Here is a 22,246-nt window from a genome sequence, read left to right on the forward strand (position 1 = left end):
TACATTTGGCAAAATCATCCATCTTTGCACGTAATGTGCAAGCTTGCTTGTGTGTAAATTATACGTCAAAGAAAGCTGATTGAAAAAAGATTCAGTAGGACTGTGGAAAGAAGGCAATCTGTCGGCCACTCCGCCTGTAATTATTACCAGTTTATGTTTTCATCTGAGTTCAACACACTTCACAATCCCTCAGTTCAGTTCAGTTGCTCAGTTGACAATCCCTAATCCATAGCAAAAACTTCCCTTTGAATTTCCACCAGCATCCGAGTAGCTCTACAACGGCTTTGCAATGGCCTCCCTTAAAATTCAGTTGTTTTCTGGAACCCCACATACAACACAACCAGGCAGACTTCTCTGAGGCTGTCACCTGGGCTCCTAGAAGGAGAGGCAAGAAGTCCGAGGTGTCACCGGGGACACAGGGGCCTCTGCGGGACGGGGCCTGGGGGAAGACTCGGGCCTTGCTGGCTGCCGTGAGCCACCCAGGGCCAGGCCACTGGCGGCCGACCAGAGACTTCCCACTGTGGCCATGCCGGGAGATGCGGCAGATGATTTGCCGCTCAGGATATTGTTCTGCAGGCCTGCTAGAGGAGCAGCTTTTAACTTGCTTGCTGGCAGTTGCTCAAAACATGTTTGTTCTGCCCGCAGCAAGCCCCCCATCAATGGGGAAGGAGTCAGGAATCTGCATTTGTGCCCCCCGACCCTTCATCCCCCTCCCCACCCACCGCCTGCAGGGCCAGCAGGTCTCTGTGAAGGTAGGTAACTCCCACCAGACTGTATGCCCCCAAGCATCTTTTTTTTTTTCCTTCTTAGACACAATTCGGGCAGAAAGCAATGGCGTCCACTACCCATGAGTGGACTATTTAAAAGGTTTTGTCTTTCAGAAACATTTTAAGGCTTAAATGCTTAACTTAAAGTGGTTTCTGACTGTCTGCTTTCTTATGTGAGAAATGGGAGTCTGGAAATGCAACTTAAATTTAAGTTAGAGGAAGCACAAAAGAACAAAGTCAATCCCTTCTAGCTGGACAAAATGTCCCAGAAAGAAGAGAAATAGACCCATTTAAACAACTAGATAACCATTTTAGAAGTCAAGCTTCCCCTAAAGTGAATGAATAAATAATAATAAAACAGTAACAAGTGCAGCTGAGGCCCCAGCTAGGCCCAGGTCCCCTTTATTTAATGCAGTATTTCACAGCTTTGGAGGAACAAGAGGGTCAAAGGTCAAAGCTAAGCCACTGACAATCTCAGAAGGGCCTGCATCACCCAGGCCAAGGGGGCCGGGCAGGTGGCAGGAGATGGGGGAGACACGAGCTCAGCTATCCGGGGCCCCAGGACCCACAGGCAAGCAGCCAGGGGCCAACGCTGTGGGGCAGAATGAATGCCGGGAGAAGACTGGAAGACGACCGCCAACCCGAGGCCCCAGAACAGCACCTCCACTACAAAGGAGCCCTGAGCCCCATGCAGGAGGCACCAGCCCAGGACCCCACCGCGGGTGGGTACTGCTGGCCACGACAAGTCGGGAACAACCGGACTCCATTTCCAGGGTTCTGGAATCCGGACTCACTGCTTCCGGTGGCAGTAACAGAAGCACCTTCAGAATTACTTTTTGCTAAGAATATGACTAAAAACCAGTTTAAGTTCTCTAGAAGGATGCTGGCTACCTGGAGGCGGTCAGGAAGGCAAGAGGAATGCAAACCTAGGAAAGCTCACGCCTCCCTCAGGACACACGAAGGAGAATCACCCCCAGCACACAGTGCACACACACGTGCACACACGCGTGCACACACACAATTCCAGCTTTAAAGGTGTTTTTTTTTTTTAAAGAAGCCTTTAAAAAATGAAAATACAACTCAAAATTAAGCCTGATGGGTTTGTTGATTAGTTAAGTGTCCCCAGAGCATTCAAGGAGAATGAAATGGCACCCCACTCCAGTAATCTTGCCTGAGAAATCCCATGGGCAGAGGAGCCTGCTGGGCTACATACAGTCCATGGGGTCGCAGAGTCGGACGTGACTGAGCAAAGCATGCCAACCCTTTCAGTGCTTTTCCAGCCCAAGTAAAATTCAATTAAAACTGAATTACAAGCAAGAAGGGATTAGGGGAGGAAATTAAGGGCATATTACTGAACATGCGTTGAAACACTTCACATAAGGTGGATCCATTTATTCATATTCCTGTGAGTCTGAACACGCATCTGATCACTGCTCACCAATGGCAGTCAGAATATCTGGAGTCCAAAATTCCCAGAAAAATGTATTTTGTTGAAGTGACTGGGCTTTGAAGGGGCTGGATCCACTGAGCCAAGTGAATCCAAGCCTCTTAGACACTCTGTCCCCAGCCAAACAAGCAAAGGCAAAGCCCACTGGGAAAGCTACGTGACCGCTGGCACCCACGGGAGGCTGACGGCAGCCTTCACACATCTTGGCCTCTGGCGTTTGGGGGTGGATATCAGAACCCTAAATGTTACTAAAAAGCATGATCTGCTCTACACTTGGCTTTTCAAAAGCACTTAAAAAAACAACAGGCAGGCCACTCCTGGGAGACCAAAATCCAGTTAAAATGTAAAAATGCCCTGTGGTCAGCAGCGAAGAAACGCTGCCACGTTCAGGTTAGCCACTTTTTCAGACTTGTTTAAAAAATACCAGAACTGCTTTTCATCATGGGCCTTTTTCTCTTTTAAAATTAAGTTTACAGGGTTCTTTCAATCATAATAAAGAGAAAGACTTAGGGAAGCTCCACTGGGCTTATCCAGCCATTTTCCTAATTGAACAGCCCGATCATTTCAGTGAGGTGGTTAACAATTTTTTCTTTTGATTTATAGGAACTTTGTCTCCTTCCTCTCCCAAAACAACTTTCTTCTATAAAAATGAACAAAGCAATGTCAGCCAAGGACAAGAAAATCAGGTCTCTCTCCTCTCCCCGCCCTGTTGTGGGAGCAGCCCATGGTCAGGGGGATGAGCTGTGTCTTCCTCCCCTCCTGGTATCTGAGGGGAAGATTATTGGAGGTTTCCCTGGTCTCTCAGGAGTCCCTCCCCAGAGATGAAAAGATGGGGACACCATGCATCCTGAAGGAGAACTACCTGAAGAGCAGAGTCTTCAAGGGGCAACAGGCAGGCACAGGTTGAGGGTGGTCAGGGGAGAGGGTGGTCTGAGCAGAGGGAACGGCCGGGCACCCTTGGGGGCTGGGAGCCCTGGAGAAGGCACTAAGGAAGGCGGATTTCGCCTCCGTGTGATGGGGTACTGAAGGGTATTAGGTAAGCCTGGGAAGAGACAGGTTAAGTCGTGTGTTTTAAGAAATTGTCTAGTGCAACCACAGTGGAAGACCATTTGGCAGCATCTATAAAAGCTAAGCCTCTGCAGACACAACAGCCCAGCAACTCCACTCCAGGCATACGTGACACAGAAATTTGGGCACAGGTTCACCAGAAAGACTCGGATGAGAATATTCTGACCAGTGTCATTTAGAATGGCCCCAAGGCGAAGGCACCCCACTCCAGTACTCTTGCCTGGAAAATCCCATGGATGGAGGAGCCTGGTGGGCTGCAGTCCATGGGGTTGCTAAGAGTCGGACACGACTGAGCGACTTCACTTTGACTTTTCATTTTCATACATTGGAGAAGGAAATGGCAACCCACTCCAGCGTTCTTGCCTGGAGAATCCCAGGGACGGGGGAGCCTGGTGGGCTGCCATCTATGGGGTGGCACAGAGTCGGACATGACTGAAGCGACTTAACAGCAAACAGATACTACTGAAATGTCCCTCAACAGTAAAATGGGCTAATGAACAGTGGTAGGCAAGCTGAGGAATGAACACTCTACAGTGATGAAAATGGACAAGCCTGTTCTGCGTAGCAACACGTGTTAACCTTAAAGCAATGCTGAGTGAGAGTCAGACCGAAACAGCACAGGCAGTGAATACGGGCTTCCCTGGTGGCTCTGGGTAAAGACTCACGTGCTGATGCAGGGGACTCGGGTTCCATCCCTGGGTTGGGAAGATCCCATGGAGAAGGGAACGCCAACCCACTCCAGTAATTCTCGCCTGGAGAATTCCATGGACAGGAGCCTGGTGGACTACAGTCCATGGGGTCTCAAGAGAAATGACTTAGAAACTAAAACAACAACATCTATGTGATTATATTTAGTTTTTCAATTAATTTTTTGGCTGCAGTAATTTCCCGACCAGGGATTGAACCCATGGCCCACACCAGTGAAAGTAGCGAATCCTAGCCACCGGACCACCAGGGAACACCTGTGCTTATAGTTACATGGCGGTAAATCACAGCCTGACCAACCTCTCTGCTGGATGTCAGGACAGAAGGACACCTGATCTAGGGTGTGTTCCTATTATGGACTCCATCAAGCTTGTGATCTCTACACTTCTCTGTGTGTTATGCTTTCATAAAACGTAACATTTAAAGAAAATATACACTATCAGAGTAGAAGACAGATTTGCTGGACAAGGCTTAAAACACACGGAAAACTCCATGAACAAGACAGATAGGTAATTAAGTGGAGGTCAGAAGTCAGAGGGGTTTCCCAGGTGGTGCAGTGGTAAAGACTCCGCCTGCCAATGCGGGAGATGCAAGATTTGATCCCTTGGTCGGCAAGATTCCCCTGGAGGAGGGCATGGCAACCCACTCCAGTATTCTTGCCTGGAGAATCTCATGGACAGAGGAGCCTGCAGGCTATATAGTCCATGAAGTCACACAGAGTTGGACATGACTAAGCAACTGAGCACGCAGACGTGGGGGAGACCCAGGCAGCAGAGAAGTGGCCTGGTTTGAGCTGGATGGAGAAGCGGATGTTGCCCTGGCTGTAAAGTGGGAGGTGCCCCACTCAACACGGCCCCATGGCATGAGAGCTGAGGAAGGGTCCCCGGGAGGACAGAGGCCCCAAGACGTTTCACAGTGACTCAGACTGAAGAAGCTCTTATCATGGAAGAATGAAGTCAACTGAAGCCAACTGGAAGCAAACAGTCAAACCCAGAATGTAGAACATTCTATGGGAGGAAATTTTATTAAAATGATTCATGCTGGATTAAGAGATCTAAGGCACGTAACAGCCCCAGGTAAGGTGCAGGCCTTGTTTGGATTCTGATTTGAACCAAGCAACTATAAAATGGCATTTCTGAGACAATCAGGAAAATCCTATAGGCATATATATAAGTAAAAGATGACACCAAGGAATCACAGTTAATAGTTTTAGGAATAGCTAATGGCATATGGTTCTATTAAAAAAATGCTTACTTTTTAAGAGATGCATACTGAACTATCTAGAAGTTGTAAAATAGAACTTTAAAATACTTCAAGTAAAAAAAAAGGATTAATGAACTGTGGCAAAATGTTGATCATTATTGATTGGGTAATAGATATGTGAGAATCATTGTACTAGTCACTCTACCTCTATGCTCTCCAACCAAAAAAGAAAGAAAATTTGAATTATCAGTATAAGAAATCAGAGATGGGACATCTATCTATCTATATATTACAAACATTAAAGGGTAATAAATGTATATAGTGAACAACTTTATACCAGTAAATTTTAAACTTAAAGTAGAAAAATTCCTTTAAAGACACAGTCAAATGTCACTAAAGGAAAATAAGCTGAATAACTATATCTATGAACTTTTACTTGGAGAGGTACATGGCTTCATTGGTAAATTCTACCAAACATTTAAGTATAAAAATGTGAAATTAAATAAACTTTTCCAGAAAATAGAAGAGAAAGGAACCTTTCACAACTTCTTTTATGAGGTCAATATTACCCTGACAACAAAACCAAATAAAGACATTCATGGCAAAGAAGACTACTGGCCAATCTTTTATGAACATAAACAAAAAAAAGGTCCTGAATAAAATTAGCAAATCAAATCCAGCAATATGTAAAAAGGATGATACATCATTACCAAGGACTGTTTCATCTGAGGAATGTAAATTAAGCTTAATATTTGAAAACCAATCAATGAATCACCATATCAACAGATTTAAACAGAAAAACCTCACAATGATCTCAACACATGCAGGAAAAATTATTTGACAAAATTCAACAATTCATGATAAAAATTATCAGAAAACAAAGAATAAAAGAGAACTTTCTCAATCTGATAAACAGCAATCCTACAGCTAACACCCCTTTTAATAAATAATCAAATACTTCTCTGTGGTAAAGAATCTGCCTGCAATGTGAGAGACCTTGGCTCGATCCCTGAGTTGGCAAGATCTCCTGGAGAAGGGAAAGGCTACCCACTCCAGAATTCTGGCCAGGAGTATTCCATGGACTGTATAGTCCATGAGGTCACAAACAGTTGGACATGACTGAGCGACTTTCACTTTTTCAGACTGGAAACAAGGCAGTGATTCCATTCTTCCCACTTCTATTCAACACAGGATATGGAGCCTAGCCAGAGTAAGAAGGGCTTCCCAGGTGGTGCCAGTGGTAAAGAATTCGCCTGCCACTGCAGGAGAAGTAGACATGGCCTTGATCCCTGGGTCGGGAAGATCCCCTGGAGCAGGGCATGGCAGCCCACTCCAGTATTCTTGCCTGGAGGATTCCATGGGCAGAGGAGCCTGGCGGGCTTCAGTTCATTGGATTGCAAAGAGTTGGACACAACTGAAGTGACTTAACACACATGCAGAGTAATGAAGAAAAGGCATACACTGGAGGAAAAGAAGCTATCTTTGTTCACAGCTAACATGATTGTATTAAAAATCCTAAAGAACTGACAAAAGCTACTGGAACCAATAAGTGAATTTAACAGAGTCTTAGCATACAAGGGCAATACACAAAAATTAACTGTATTTTTGTATACTAGCAGAGAACTAGTGTATTTTAAAATATAAAATATACTAAAAACGGGAACTTTAGAAATCTAGTATCCTTTACAATAGCACCAAAAAATATGAACAACATATGGACATTAACAAAATATGACCTGTAAATAAAAATTTTATACAGTATTGAGAGAAATTAAATATATAAATGGAGAGATAGACCATGTTCTCACAGATCAGAACTCAATACTGTAAAAATGATAATCCTCCCCAAACTGAATTATAGATTCAACATAATCTTAATGAAAATCACAATAGGTTCTGGGTTTTTTTTTTTTAAGAAATTGATGAGCTGATTTTAAAATATAAATAGAAGTTCAAATTAGAGAATAGAATAGCAAAAACAATATGGAAGAAGCCAAACAAAGCTTGCACTTCTGTATCTACTACAGAGCCACGCACAGACGACTGCAGAATTAGAGCACACGTCAAGATCAAGAGAGTGCTGTGTCACAGACGTCCCTCAATTTTGTTCCCCTCCAACAACAAAAGTCAGCCTCCTTCCACCAACAAAAGTGCCTCTGGGGAACCAGGGGGCCCAGCACCATTCGCCCAGGGACTCAGGAGGAGTCTGGCCCACCTGTGCAATGGGTAATGGGGGCTGTGGAACCAGCAGGGACCCGTGAGAGGCTCCACCCTTCTCAGCCGCCAGCTGGGAGCACCTCAGAAGACTCACACGAGCGGTCACCTACAGACGAGAGTGCCTGGTGAATCCAGCTTTCCAGAGAGGTTCCAGCGCCCCCCAGAGCAGAAAACCACATGCCTGGACGTACCGGTGCTGTGTGGACAGCCTGCCTGGACTCCAGGAGGGGCAGGCTGACCATGCCAGCGTCACCACCACCCCCAGGTTGGACTACCCAGGGCGAAACAAGGCCTTCTCCCTCGGGGGAAAGGGAGAGCGCCCAGCTTGCCCAGCTGCGGGACCGTCAGAGAGACACTTCTCTCCTGCAGCACCCAGGGTATCAAATCAGGCCCTTCAGGACTGGAGGCAGAGACAGATGGGAACAAGAGCAGATTAGATTCTCGGAGGTCCTTAATTTCTGTCTGCATTGTGGACTCCATCAGGAAGCCCGTCTACAAGCTGCTGGGGAAGCCTCACCCAAGGAGCCCCCACCTGGCCTGTGGGCACCCCCAGCACCCTGCCTGCCTTGCCCACACCTCCTTGACTCTCAGAACAGCTCCCTTTACGTGCTCCTGAGAGCGAGATGTGGTGAAAGGCTAGGGGACACGCACTGAAAGCAGACCAGGGAGAAAGCACAAACTGGAGCTGCAGCACCGATTTCCTGAAAAGGAGAGGCTGTCAACAGCCAGCCTGGTGCTTTGGGAGATCAGAAGACGCACAAGCCTAAGAATCCTGCCACAAGGCAAGTAGGAGGTGTGGAGCTGGTGTGTTCATACAAGCTATGAGAGAGCTTCGGAAACTATCAAGGCACTTAGCAAAGAGGGGAGGAGGTGACTGCTACCTCAAATGTGAAAGCGGCAGCACGGAACGCCAAGAAACGTGAGCAATCAAGGACATGTGGCACCACCAGGGCAGCAATACTTTCCCAGTATCCAAACCCAAGTACACGGAGCTCTAAAATGTATTAATAGAGAGTTACAAATAACTGTTCTAAGGAAACCTGAGCTACAAGAAAACCCAGAAAGGCAAGTCAATGCAATCACAAAAACAATATATGAACAAAAGGAGAAAATCAGCAAAGAGAGAGAAATTATTAAAAAAGAACCAGAAAGAGGTTCTGGAGCTGAAGGACTCAGAGAAGGAAATGCAAAGTGCACGGAGGGCACCACCAGCAGAACAGACCACACTGAAGAAGGGTCTGCGAGTTAGAGGAAAGGACTCCGAAAGACCCAGACACAGAAGGATAAAGAGGAAAGCGTGCAAGAGAGCGAAGAGAGCCTAGGGGAATTAGGGAACCCAGCAAAAGAACTGATATGTGAATTAGTGGAGTTCCAGAAAGACAAGAAAGGGAGAAGAGGGTAAAAAACTTATTTAAAGGGAAAATGGCAGGGAACTTACCCAACCAGGGAAAAAAATCTGGACATCCACGTTCATGAAGATATAGGTCACCCCATCATTTCAAACCCAAATGATCTTCTCTAAGATACACTATGATGAAACCGTTCAAAAATCAAAGACAAAGAGAAAATCCTAAAAGCAGCAAGAGAAACGACTGTAATCTATAAAGGAACACCCATTAAAGTATCAGTGCATTTCTCATCAGAGAGCTAGGGGAGCATGGGCTAATATATTCAAAGTGCTGGAACTAAAACAAACAAACAAAAAACTGCCAATGAAGAATACTCTATCTGGCAAAATTATCCTTCAGAAATGAAAGAAAAACAAGGAATTATCCAAACACAAGCTGAGAATTCATCACCCTTAGAACTGCCTTATTAAAAATGCTTAAGGAACACACTCTACTCAGTATCATGAAAACATATGAAAATATACAGCACACTGGTGAAAGTCAACACACAGCCACATTCAGAATACTCTAACACTGTAATATGGTGTGTTCACCACGTAATTGTGGTACGAACGTTAAAGGACAGAGTACTAGTAGACTTATATCTGTGAGATGTTTTATATGAGTCCCCTGGCAACCACAAGCAAAAACCTACAGCAGATTCACGAAATATAAAGAGAACGCAACTGGAGCACACCACCAGAGAAAGGCAACAAGACAGGAAGAAACAAGGCAACTACACAACAGTCAGAGAGCAGTAAGATGGCATTAATAAGAGTTTGTTGCTGCTGCTGCTGCTGTTAAGTCGCTTCAGTCGTGTCCGACTCTGTGCAACCCCATAGACGGCAGCCCACCAGGCTCCCCCGTCCCTGGGATTCTCCAGGCAAGAACACTGGAGTGGGTTGCCATTTCCTTCTCCAATTTATGAAAGTGAAAGTGAAGTTGCTCAGTTGTGTCCGACTCTTAGCGACCCCATGGACTGCAGCCCACCGGGCTCCTCCGTCCATGGGATTTTCCAGGCAAGAGTACTGGAGTGTTACCTACCAATAATTACCTTAACATGCAAACTGAATTTTCCAACCGAAAGACATGGACTGCCTGGATGGGATTTAACAAAAGCAAGACCCAACTATATGTTGCCTACAGGAGATTCACTTCAGCTTTAAGGACACACATAATCTCCAAGTGAAGGGATGGGAAAAGATACTCCAAGCAAGAGGAAACCAAGAGACCAGGAGTAGTGATACTTAAAATCAGACAAAACAGACGCCAACAATGATTAGAGACAAAGAGGGAGGTCAATTCATCACGAAGATATAACAACCATAAATATATATACGCCTCCAACCTGGGAGCACTGTTAAAGTTAAGCAAATAGGAACAGACCTGAACTGTGAATTAAGACAACAGCACAATTAATAGCAGAGAACTTCAAGACCCCACTTTCATCAGTGGATAGATCCTGCAGACAAAAAATCAACAAGGAAACATTGGACTTGAGCCACAAAGTCAACCTAATAAATATATACAGAATAGTCCATCCAACGGTGGCAGAATAAACATTCTCAAACGCCATTGCACTTTCTTTAGGATCGATCATATTCTAGGTCACAAAACAAGTATTCACAAATCTAAGAATACTGAAATCATAGCAAGTATCTCTTCTGACCACAATGGTTTGAAACTAGAGAGCAACAAGACAAAACCTGAAAAAATTTATAAATATTTGGAGATTAAATAATATACTCCTGAACAATTAGTCAAGAAAAAATCAAAAGAAAAAATTTAAAATTTTAATCCTGCCATTTGCAACAGTACAAATGGTATGAGGCACTACGATGGTAGTTATACTGCAGTATATTAAGTGTAATTGAACACATTGTACCTTAAATATAAACAACATTATCTGTCAATTATATCAGAGAATCTGGGGGAAAAAATCACTGAAACAGTCTTTTGGGGGTGATGAAAATGCTGTAAAATTAGACAGTGGTGGTGGTTGCATAATCTTGTGAATATACTAAAAACCAATGAACTGTACACTTTTAATATGGTGAATTTTATGGTATGTGATTTATATATCAATAAAAATAACTGGTAAAAACAATCAATGGAACAGAATAGAGTCCAGAAGTAGAGCACATTTGTATGGCTAGATGTTTCTTATATAAGTGGCAAGGCAATTCAAGAATGGACCATCTTTGCAACAGATGATGCTGAACAATGCATCCATATGCAAGAAAAATGAACTACAGCTCTTATCTCACACCATATAAATATACTTAAATTCAAAATGTATCCAACTGCAAGAGCTAAAATTCTAGAAGAAAATCTGTTATTAGGAAACAAGAAGAACAAATAACTTAGATAAGCTGGACTTCATCAAAATCAGAAGACTCTGTCCTCAAAATGCATCCAGGATTACATGAAAAGGCAAACAGAGTGGGAGAAATTGTTTGGAAAACAAAAATTATATATCGGATAAATGACCTGTGTCCAGAATATAGAGACAACTCTTAGAACTCAAGAAGAAAGCAAAAGAAGCCAATTAAAAATGGGCAACAGATTCAAACAGATACTATACCAATGATATATGAATCTCAAGTAAGCACCCAAAAAGATGCTCAACATCATTAGTCACTAGGGAAATGAAAATGAAAACCACAATGAGATACTATCATACACCCACCAGAATGAGCAAAATTGAAATTACTGCTAATATCAAGTCGTGGTGGCAAAGATGTAGGGTAACTGGAACTCTTGTCCCTTGCTTCTGGGAATGCAAAATGGTGCAGTAACTTTGGGAAGAATCTTCATAGTTAAACATATATTCACCATATAACCGAGCAGTCTCACTCTTGGGAATACTCCCACCATAAAAGATTTCATACATCTATATAAAGATCGGCGCATGAGTGTTTATGGCAGCTCTATTCATAATAGGCAATAGCTAGAAACAACCCAAATGCCCATCAACTTGCATATCCATAAACAAACTGAGGGATACAGATTGAACAATACAACTAAATCTCAAACGCATGTGCTGAGTGAAAGCAGCCAGGCACAAAAGGCGATGTGCCGTAAGAGTCCAAAGACGTCTGAAAATGGCGCACCAAAGTGCCAGGAAGCGGAGCAGACTCTGCTGAGGGCAGGGCTCGGGGAGAAGCCCGACAGAGGAGCACGGGGGCACCTTCTGGGTTGAAGGAAATGGTCCCGCGTCTGATTATGGTGGCAATTCTGGGGGTGCGTACATTTGTCACAACTCACTGAATATTTTTAAAAAATTCACTGAACTTTAATTATTCAATGGGTATATTTCTTCACACCCAAATCAATAAAGCCTATTTATTTTTTGAAAGGCCTATCAAACATCAGCATTTGAACAAAGCCCTTTTACCCATCATGATTTTACTTGCTTCTTGTAAAACATTCGTACCCTGTGAATTATAGGCCTTGTCTTCTTTGCCCAAGTGACTTGCCCATTCCTCTCCACTCCAATTTGAACGAAGATGGCTGAGAAGCCTTTCTCTGTTAGCTTCTGCCCAGGGGAGCTCCACGCAAGCCCGTTTGCAGAGGCAGCACAGACTGCCCCGGGTCAAGTCCCAGCCTCGACAGGATGGCTGTGTGGCATGCATGAAACCCCCTGGTCAGCCAGGCCCCCAGAAGACGGAGTCCCCAGGGCAGCAAGCACCTGCGAGGCCCGTCTGCACTGTTCCCCACATGACCCTCCCAGGTAAGGACCCACAGCCACTTCACCTGCCAGCGACCCCTGACCCCGCCAGATCGCTTCGGCTTGCCTGCCCGTTTGGTTTGGTTTGGTCTGTCACAGGCATTTCATTTCTTCGCAGAATAGACCTCTGTTTTGCTAGACTCTTGTCCAAGTTTTCTGTTTATGTCTAAGTGTGTTCCTGGGACACAGTGTCCTCAGTACAACTGAGTTATTTTCTAAAGAAGCAGGACATGTGATCGAGCAAGACTGATGTGTATCTGGAGAAATCTCTGCTGTCTAGAACATCGCCCACGGCCCAGGCTGCACCCTCCCCCGTCTCCTCCAGGGCTGGGGGTCGGGGGGTGGGGGGCATTTCATCACAAGCACAGGCCCTCAGACTCCATCAGCCATGACCTGTCTCAAGTACCCAGTCCCAGGAAGCAGGCCCCTCTTTCCGCCCTGACTTTGGACTCGGCTCAGCAGTGAGCTCTTGGCTACACTCACCTCTGTCTCATTATACATTAATGTTTCTGGGACACTTTCACCTCTCGGGTTTGGTATTTCTAGTTAAAGTTCTGATATTAACCCACCGTTACTTATTTAAACCTCCTTGAACTCACCATTAATTATTAATATCTAAGCTTTCTTGGACTCTGTTTTATTACTTTTTGTTTTCTCATATAAGCAAAATTTCCATAATATAGTCACACACTGCCCCTGTGAGATGCTTATTCCTGATGGTTATTAAGAGGTTAGACCTACCTCTTGCCTTGTTACTCCCATTTCTGACCCAGTTTAGAGCTTGTCTTGCCACTGAGGGCTCTTCTGAGACACGAGGCCTCTCTTCCCTGGTGATAGAAACACCTAAACTATGTGATTTCGAAATGATCTCCAAGTGGTCCTCCTTTGCTCTCTTCAACAGCCTGTTACTTAGAAGAACTTCGCCGCTCTGCTGCCGAGCTTGCTCTCCACACCCCCACCCGGGCCCCGGGTGGCGGGAGGGCTGCCAGTGGGGCACCTGGCTTCGGGATCAGGCTGGCCTGGGCACTGATACTGGCACGCGACGGGACAGCTGAGCCTCAGTGTCCTCCTCCGTCAGATGCTCAGTCGTGCCTCCCAGAGGCGGGTGGGCACCCCTGAGACGGCACAGGTGAAGCGCCCGCATGGAGCCTTCCAAGGGCAGGGACTTAACAAACAGGAGTCTGTCTTAGTCTGCTCTGAGAAAATTACCATGAACAGGCTGACTGATAAACCGCATTTATTCCTCACAGTTCAGGAGGGTAAGAAGTCTGAGCTCAAGGCACCAGCAGACTCAGTGCTGAGTGAAGGCCCACCTTCTGGTTCACAGAGGGCATCGCGCTGTGTCCTCGCCCAGCGGAAGGGGCAGGGAACTCTCTGGGGTCCCTTTATAAGGGCACTAATCCCACCCATGAGGGCTCCAACCTCATGACCTAATCACCTCCCAAAGGCCCGACACCCAAATACAATCACGCTGGAGGTCAGGATTTCAACATATGAGTCTTGGTGGGAGGACACAAACATCGAGACCACGGACAGTAGAGTTATACTCTGAATGACACAAACAACAAAGAATGCTATTAATTCTACTCAAAAGATCACCCTCCAGAATCTCCCTGCCCTGAGAAGACAGCGGAAGGCTCGCGGGCTGGGGCGTCTTCTAGGCTACACTTGGCTGCAGGGTTCTAAAGGACTGTGTCCAGGGCCGCCCCTGGGGGACTGCACTCAGCCTCGCTGGGAGCAAACTCCCATCCTGCCTAAATCACAGGCTCAGCCACGAGGTCAAATGACCAGAGGTACACGGAAGCGCTGTTTAATTTTTTCATGACGTCAGAAGCCCCTGCCCACCGACTCTAGACATTCTATACAACAAAGTTCAGGGAGGGTAACACGTCGATTTCCAGCCTCATATACACACTTTAGTTCTGCATAAACACCACCCTCTCCAAAGGGAGGGTTGTGTAACCGACAACCACAACCAGCGCTTAGACAGCACTCACTAGGAACCAGGTACACCTCCAAGAGCTTCGTATGTCTTAACCGATTTAATCCTCATAGCAACCTTTGAAGCAGGCACCTTCATTTCCATCTTACCTATGAGAAAACTGAGACAAGAGTGTAGGTAGAAAGTTCTGGACTTGCCCAAAGCCAAACAGCCAGTAGGTGTGGACTGGCTGCCTCCAGAGTTCAGTGCATTTATCCCCTGCCCCAGCCCACTCTGAAAACACAGGGCAAGGTCAAAGGGTTCCTCATCCTGAATCGTAAGCAGTTTATCCAATCATACTTGGACAGATTACCTTTACATCCATTACAGGCTGAATGAACTGTGTCCCTCCAAACTCACATGCTGAAGTCAGGCTGTGACTGCCCCAGCGATGGGGTCTTTCAAGAGGTGAATATGTTAGCGTGGGTGACTGGGGACATTACTGCAACAGGACTGAGGCCTTAAAAGACCTGGCTGCCCACGGGCACTGGCCCAGAGGAGAGGCCACGTGAGCACACAGGGAGAAATTTTTTTCCTTCCGGTTACTTCATTTTTACTGTTTCTCCTGTTTAGCAAACACATCAAGGTGTACACAGATTTATTTCACACTAATACATGTATCTGGAAATTTCTGTCGAATAAACAGGAGATTCTTTTCAAATAGCCACCTCCTGGCTTCACGGCCAGCTCAGAGCCAAGGAGAGCAAACCATGGCGTAGCCAACCGGCCCTCGAGCCTGGGGAGGAGCCGCACCTGGATGTCGGGCCTGCGGCCTCCAGAACCAAGAGGGATGAGCTCCAGGGTCCGAGCCCCACGTCCGGGTGTCTCTGCCCCTGAGCAGCCTCAGGCACCCACCCCTCCATCCTCCATGCGGAGAGCCCCCTCCATCAGCCTCCACCCAGCGCCCCGGCTGGGGGGCTGCCCCGACTGCTCCCCCGGGGGTACCCTGGCCCCTCGCCCTGGCCCGGCTTGAGCTGGAGCCCCCGCTCGCCTCTCCGCACCATCTCTTCTCCCAACTCTCCCTCATCAGCATCAGACTCCCCAGGCTGCCTGCATGGTGCCCTTTTCTTGTGGCCTCTGCCCGTACCCGCCTCGAACAGTTACATCCCCAGCCAGCCTCTCCCTGCAGATCCTCTCGCCCACCACCCTCACCCCCGAGCCACACTGAGCTCCTGAGGCCGAGCGTGACGCCCATGTCCTGTCCAGCTGTCGGGCAGCCCAGCCACGCTCCCTCCCTCCCATGACTGTGGCCTGAGCCCCACCAACTTAGCCCCTGCCCCCAGCCCTGCCCAGAGCCTTTCAGTGACAACCTCTGACAATTACCCAGGACCCCACACTGACACCTTCCCCCCAAATCCGACCCACCCTGCACTCCCCAGCTTGGTCCTGCTCTGTCCCAAAGCCTCCTCAGTCCCTCGCATCTGAGCGTTCCACCCCACCTTCCAGTTATTCCCTCCTGCCAACCCTCTGAAGGGCAGAGACCCACTGGACTTGTTCCCCTGGAACAAAACCTGTGTGGAGAATGTGAATGGGCTCATTCATCTGGTCCTGGGAATGCTCCTTTAGCCAACTGTCTCTATTTTGACCACAAAAAAATAAACTACAACAAAGCAGCTTCCCAGTAAATATTTGGTTGAAATATTAGCATAACATCCTCCAGGTTCATCCATGCTGCTGTGAATGGCAGGCCTGCCTTCTTTATGGCTGAGTAAATTTACATACATGTGTGTGTATAATCCCATGTATATAATGAAATACTGTACACATGCATATACAGATACACACATTTTCTTCACCCAGTCACCCGCTGGTAGACACTTAGATTGCTTCCACACCCTGCCTTTTGTGAATAAGGTCTTTCAGTCTATATTGATGCTGTTGAACAATCCCTAACTTATGGATTAAAGAGGATTCATCATGTTCTGTATACTGTAAAAACCGCAAAGGAAAGCTGATTTTCCCAAGACTTTCTAGCAAAGATGTTCTCTTAGACTTCATCTATATGCAAAGTTTAATTAACAAGAAAAGCAAATTTTCCAAACACCAACATATGTGCAAATATACATCTTTTCTTAGAAAAATGTTGTAAGTCCAAGTCATACAAAAAGGAAAAAAAAAATACATAAAAACAAAGATAACACCGAATCAAACATATCTCAGGCTGACTATAAGGTGGCCCTTTTCAAATCTAGTGCTTATTAGTCCTCTGGATTTCCCTAGTATTTTGTGTAGCTATGAGACCGTTCCCTAAACAATACTTCTGCGTGTACATTTTCTTTTTAATCTTTATTTTTGGCTCTGGGTCTCCGTTGCTGCGTGGGCTCCTCTCTGGTTGTGGAGCACAGGCTCTTGGGCATCGGGCTGTGCAACTGTGGGCATGGGCTCAGGAGCTGCAGCTCCCGGGCTCTAGTGCACAGGCTCAGTAGTTGCGGCGCTTGGGCTTAGCTGCGCTGCACCATGTGGGAGCTTCCTGGACCAGGGATCGAACCCACGTTCCCTGCGTTGGCAGGCAGATTCTTTACCACTGAGCCACCAGGGAAGCTCTGAATATACACTTTCCTAAGTAAACAGTTTATGTTTACTCTCTTGTGATTCCAGGCCGGCCTATGTGTAAATACGAAGCAACAAAACCAACCACTTTAACGCTGTGGGAGAGCTTACACTTTCTCCTCTCGACACCTGGTGTCACCAGCATAACACAGTGCAGGGCCGTGCGTGCTCTGTGCCGGGTATGCCCCCGGCGGCCGCGGCCAGGCCCTCGCGGGCAGGGAGCCCAGCTGGGTGTGCCCCCGGCGGCTGCGGCCAGGCCCTCGCGGGCAGGGAGCCCAGCCGGGTGTGCCCACAGCGGCCGCAGCCAGGCCCTCACGGGCCGGAAGCGCAGCCGGGTGTGCCCACGGCGGCCGCGGCCAGGCCCTCGCGGGCAGGGAGCCCAGCTGCCCAGCTCACAGCTTCAGCCAGCACCCAGGGAGCCGCAGTCTCAGGAATCACACAGGTTTAAAGGATGGTTTTTCACATTTGCTTTTTAATTTTGAACATAGTGATGCAAGGAAAAGGCTGGAGCGACATAAACCTGAAATACTCTTTCTCTGGATGTAACAGTTCACGAGTGATGGCCTGTCATCAACCCCCTCAATCTTCTGGCCCTGTAGTCCCCCGTCTCCTCCCCAAATTCAGTTAATTTTTAGACTGGCTTGCGGATAACGTGACCTGCAACTAAATATCCAAGATCTGTGAATACATCATTCTTTCACGTAATTTATGTTCAGGTCAGACTTCAAAGGGGGTAGATTTCAAGAAGGAGAAACACAATCCTTCCGACATCATGAGTAAAGGACGTAGTGCGGACCCATGAGAGGACGCGTAATAATTGTGGAGCCTGGTTCAGATGCCTGGCCACCGAATAATGTGTCTCACTACGGAAAGTCCAGGCACAGTGGCACTTGTAAGATGAGACTGAAAAGTTAAAGCCCCGGTACTTTGCGACTTGAAAACCTGTGTTAAAACAAGGTAACTGCCTAGTAGCCCTCATGTGTTTCCTGGTACAAAGGGGTCCCGCAAAGCCCTCTCTGCAGAAGCTGGTTTCTCATGACTGAAATCCAGGAACAGATCTGCTGACCGGTCAGCAGTAAGAAAGCACGGGTAGTTTTGTACACGGTCCACATCTCATCGGAAGACTCTGAAGACGATGCTGCTTGGCGGCTGCACACGAGTCACTTGGGTAGCACTCAAACCACCTGGTCCTTCCCATCTCTTCTCCTTCCCCTGACTGCTTGTTAACAAGGCCTCCCCCTTCCTCCCGCACTTGGTCACATCTTGGATGAACACCCCCAAGTGGTCTGCGCTCCCGAGTCCCAGCCTGGTGCTCCGGTGGGCAGCCTCTCAGATGGCCCCCATGATCCTGCCCCTCGGGTGAAGGTTGGGTCCAGGGATTCGCTTCAAACAGAACACAGAGGAACTGATGGGCTGTCACCTCCGAGGCTGGGTTATAACAAGACCCTGGCTCCATCTGAGCCCCTTGCTCTCTGGAAAGCCAGTGACAAGCCTAAGTCAGGAGATACCCATGCGGAGAGGAACTGAGGTCTCCCAAGAGAGACAGAGAGGACCCAAGGCCTGCGGGCTGTCACGTGGGTGAACTCAGATCCCCCCAAGTCAGCCTGGAGCAACCACAGTCCTGCCAGCCCGAGCTACAGCCACCCGGCAGAGTGGCCCCCCGAGTCTCACCCTCACCCCCCAAACTGTGGGCGGGTATATGTTGTTTGCAGCCACTAGGGCCGGGGTAACACACTCAGAGGGTTCACAGCAGTCAGCCACTGTCCAGCCCCACCTCTCTCTGCCTCACACTGCCCTGGGGGTTCAAACTGGCCCCAGCTCTAGGTTTTTAAATCCCAAGGAGAGTCATGCTAGGTGCACAGGAACCCTCAGAGAAGATGACAGAGCGCAGCCCCAGGACCGCAGGAGCAGCGGCTATTCCTGTCAGCGGGGGCGCAGGCCGCAGACTGAAGGACACGTGCTTTTGCACTGGACGTGTTTCACTTCCTCGTCAGATGAAACCCTGATGCCTTCAGCCGTGTGACTTTGCTCAAGGTGTTTCATCCCTCTGAACCACAGTTACATCACGTAAAAAACGGGGCTAATTATGCCCACCTCCAAGACCGATGTATGGGGATTATAGGAGACAATGTATTCAGTACATCAAAATTCTGGCACGTGGTGATTTTAGTATCAGTCCCCTTCTGAGAGAGGATAAATCAAAGAATTATCATAAGGACTAAGCAACAGAATGTATCACAGATATGTAAGTACTTGGCACAGAGCTTGTGTCCAATAGATGTTAGCTCCTTTTTAACTCATCCATAAAAAAAGTCATATCCTAGTCATCTAGCCTGGTTGAATGGTGTCCTTTATGGTGAAGTTTAACCTTTTACACACAGAAAAAAAACTGAATAAATAAGGCCTCTCTGCATCAGTAATATATGCATTATATAATTATGAAATAATATTATAATAGGTAAGAAGTGGAATCCCCCCAAGTGTCCATCAATGGACGAACAAACAAAATGTGGTCTCTATACATGATCATCAGCCCTGAAGAGGAAAGAACTCCAGGCACACACTACAACATGGATGAACCTGAGGACAATGTGCTAAGTGAAATAAGTCAATCACAAAAAGAAAAAGACTGTTACGATTCCACTTATAGGAGGGACCCAGAGTCATCAAATTCAGAGAGACAGGAAGTAGAATGATGGTTGCCAAGGGCTGCAGAGAGAAAGAAACAGGGACTTGTTGACCGGGTAAGAGTTTCAGTTCTGCGGGATGAAAGAGTTCTGGAGATCTGTGTGCAACATTATAAACACACTGAACTGCACACTTAACAATGGTTAGGATAGTAAATCTTACGTTTTTTAAAAACCACTTTTAAATTTAAGAAAACTAACTTTTAAATGATGCAACTTGTATCAATTATGCTTTCATAATAACACACAGTCCCCATGTTGATTCATTATGGACTATGCTACAAACAGGTCTATGCAGTTCCTGGCCCTGAATCAAATCTGTGTTAAGCTTCAACAGTTGCTCTGGAGTCTGCTTTCCTGAGTAAATATCTGGGATTTTTTAGGGTTAAGCTAATAAGGGAAGAAGTGGAACCTGATACATTTCACTAATATTTGTTGTTACCATTGGAGAATTTTAAGATGTTAAAACAGGAAGAAATTACATTTTCAAGTGGAAGAAAGTGAAATCTAGACTTAAATCAAACTACATTATTTGCCTGAGGTCATAATTACAGGTAGTAATTATGAGAAAAGCTGGAAAGAGAAACCATTTCCTGGCTCCCTCTACAATCCTCTTCTATGACCAATGGACTTGTGCCCTCCAGAACTCCTCTGAACCACACTGTTTAATACGCCGCCACCAGGGGGCAGCAGGTGCATGAGTCCGGTGTTCTAAACCTTGGATTTAAAGCCCCAATAAAATCCAACCCCCTCCAAAACATACATATATCTAAGACTTTATTAATACCAACGAGCATAAAGTTTAAAGGATATCCATAATAACTCTTAAAACAAAGACTTGGGTCCAATGGAGGTAACATCCTTACTAATCCTTCAGTATTTTTGATGTACTCCAATCTAACTGATGTAATGAAGGTCAATCAGTACCTTAGTTTTAAACCAAAAAATGACTTAACCACAGAAATCCATTTCTTTTCATTTTGCAATGAATTTTCCTGGTACTTGGCCTCTGAGGCTTCAGACCACAGCAACGTGACACCCTTCCGGCCATCTGTCCTCTATCTCCCTTCCTTGGTCAGACGCATTTTTCTTTCTGATGCCCTATGTCACAAAGGAAGGTCTGTCAACAGGTCTGACCCTCCAGCAACTTTCAAGAAGCAAAAGCAGAGAGAGTCTGGTCACAAAGTAAGACCTACATGGACACTATTCTTCCAATTACATGACAGTAAGGTCCACTCTTTTTAAATGACAGGCTCTAAAATCACTGCAGATGGTGACTGCAGCCACGAAATTAAAAGATGCTTACTCCTTGGAAGGAAAGTTATGACCAACCTAGATAGCATATTCAAAAGCAGAGACATTACTTTGCCAACAAAGGTCTGTCTAGTCAAGGCTATGGTTTTTCCAGTGGTCATGTATGGATGTGAGAGTTGGACTGTGAAGAAAGCTGAGCACCGAAGAATTGATGCTTTTGAACTGTGGTGTTGGAGAAGACTCTTGAGAGTCCTTTGGACTGCAAGGAGATCCAACCAGTCCATTCTAAAGGAGATCAGCCCTGGGTGTTCTTTGGAAGGAATGATGCTAAAGCTGAAACTCCAGTACTTTGGCCACATCATGCGAAGAGTTGACTCATTGGAAAAGACCCTGATGCTGGGAGGGATTGGGGGCAGGAGGAAAAGGGGAGGACAGAGGATGAGATGGCTGGATGGCATCACTGACTCGATGGATGTGAGTTTGAGTGAACTCCGGGAGTTGGTGTTGGACAGGGAGGCCTGGCGTGCTGTGATTCATGGGGTCGCAAAGAGTCAGACACGACTGAGCGACTGCACTGAACTGAACTGACTACCCACCAGAAGCTCAAACCACAGCAGCTAACGGGTGAGACCTGTATTTAAAGATAGGCCCTGTCTTAGCGATGACCTTGTCCACCCCAAGACTTCACGGTTTCACCTAATGTGAGCGGTGAGGGACAACACCACCAGGGATATTCTGGTAATTAGTCCAGGAGTCAACTCCACACTTGCAAGCAACAGTGACCAGTGGCCATGGTCCTAAATCATCCAGTGGGAGATATATGAGCTTTATTCCACAGATCTCAAATGGTTTTCTTCCTGAGCTCAGCATGCTTTCGGAAGGAAAAAGGGATTCAAACACAAGCATTTACTGCTGCCTCAGACACATAGGAGCAGTCCATTTTTAAAGGACAACAGGGTTCACCTAGCTAAAAGGCACTCAAAGAAATCACTCTCTGGCTACATCCATTTGCTCTCATGGAATTAACTATTCACCAATCAATCTAATCTAGCATAAAACTGATGGCAAGAGAAATCACAGTGCTCATGGTAAAAGCACATGTCTTTGGGAGCAAGACATGCACCAGACACATGTAATGAGTGATCACTGCAAAACGCCTCATGGTCCAGACACTACTCTGTAAACCTCTGCCAAATACGATGTGTCAGGGGATGAGATTCAAGGAAGATGCGTATCTGTAGAATAATCT

The 22,246-nt window shown here is 46.5% G+C and overlaps 1 protein-coding gene across 10 annotated transcripts in view; it reads right to left on the minus strand.

Annotated features, from left to right (window-relative positions):
• Window positions 1–22,246, minus strand: part of GGACT (gamma-glutamylamine cyclotransferase) — a 47,198-nt gene that overhangs the window by 14,923 nt on the left and 10,029 nt on the right. Inside the window, exon 1 of one of the 10 annotated variants that reach the window (XM_055542957.1) lies at window positions 12,552–12,675. The exons of 8 other annotated variants lie outside the window; for them this stretch is intronic. The gene's annotated coding sequence lies outside the window, so the exon portion shown is untranslated. Of the gene's footprint in view, window positions 1–12,551; window positions 12,676–22,246 lie in introns of those variants that run through there. One more of the 10 variants, XM_055542961.1, reaches the window with a different exon arrangement.

Source organism: Bubalus kerabau, chromosome 12 (genome assembly GCF_029407905.1).
Source record: "Bubalus kerabau isolate K-KA32 ecotype Philippines breed swamp buffalo chromosome 12, PCC_UOA_SB_1v2, whole genome shotgun sequence".
In the NCBI taxonomy this organism is placed as follows: Eukaryota; Metazoa; Chordata; class Mammalia; order Artiodactyla; family Bovidae; genus Bubalus; species Bubalus kerabau.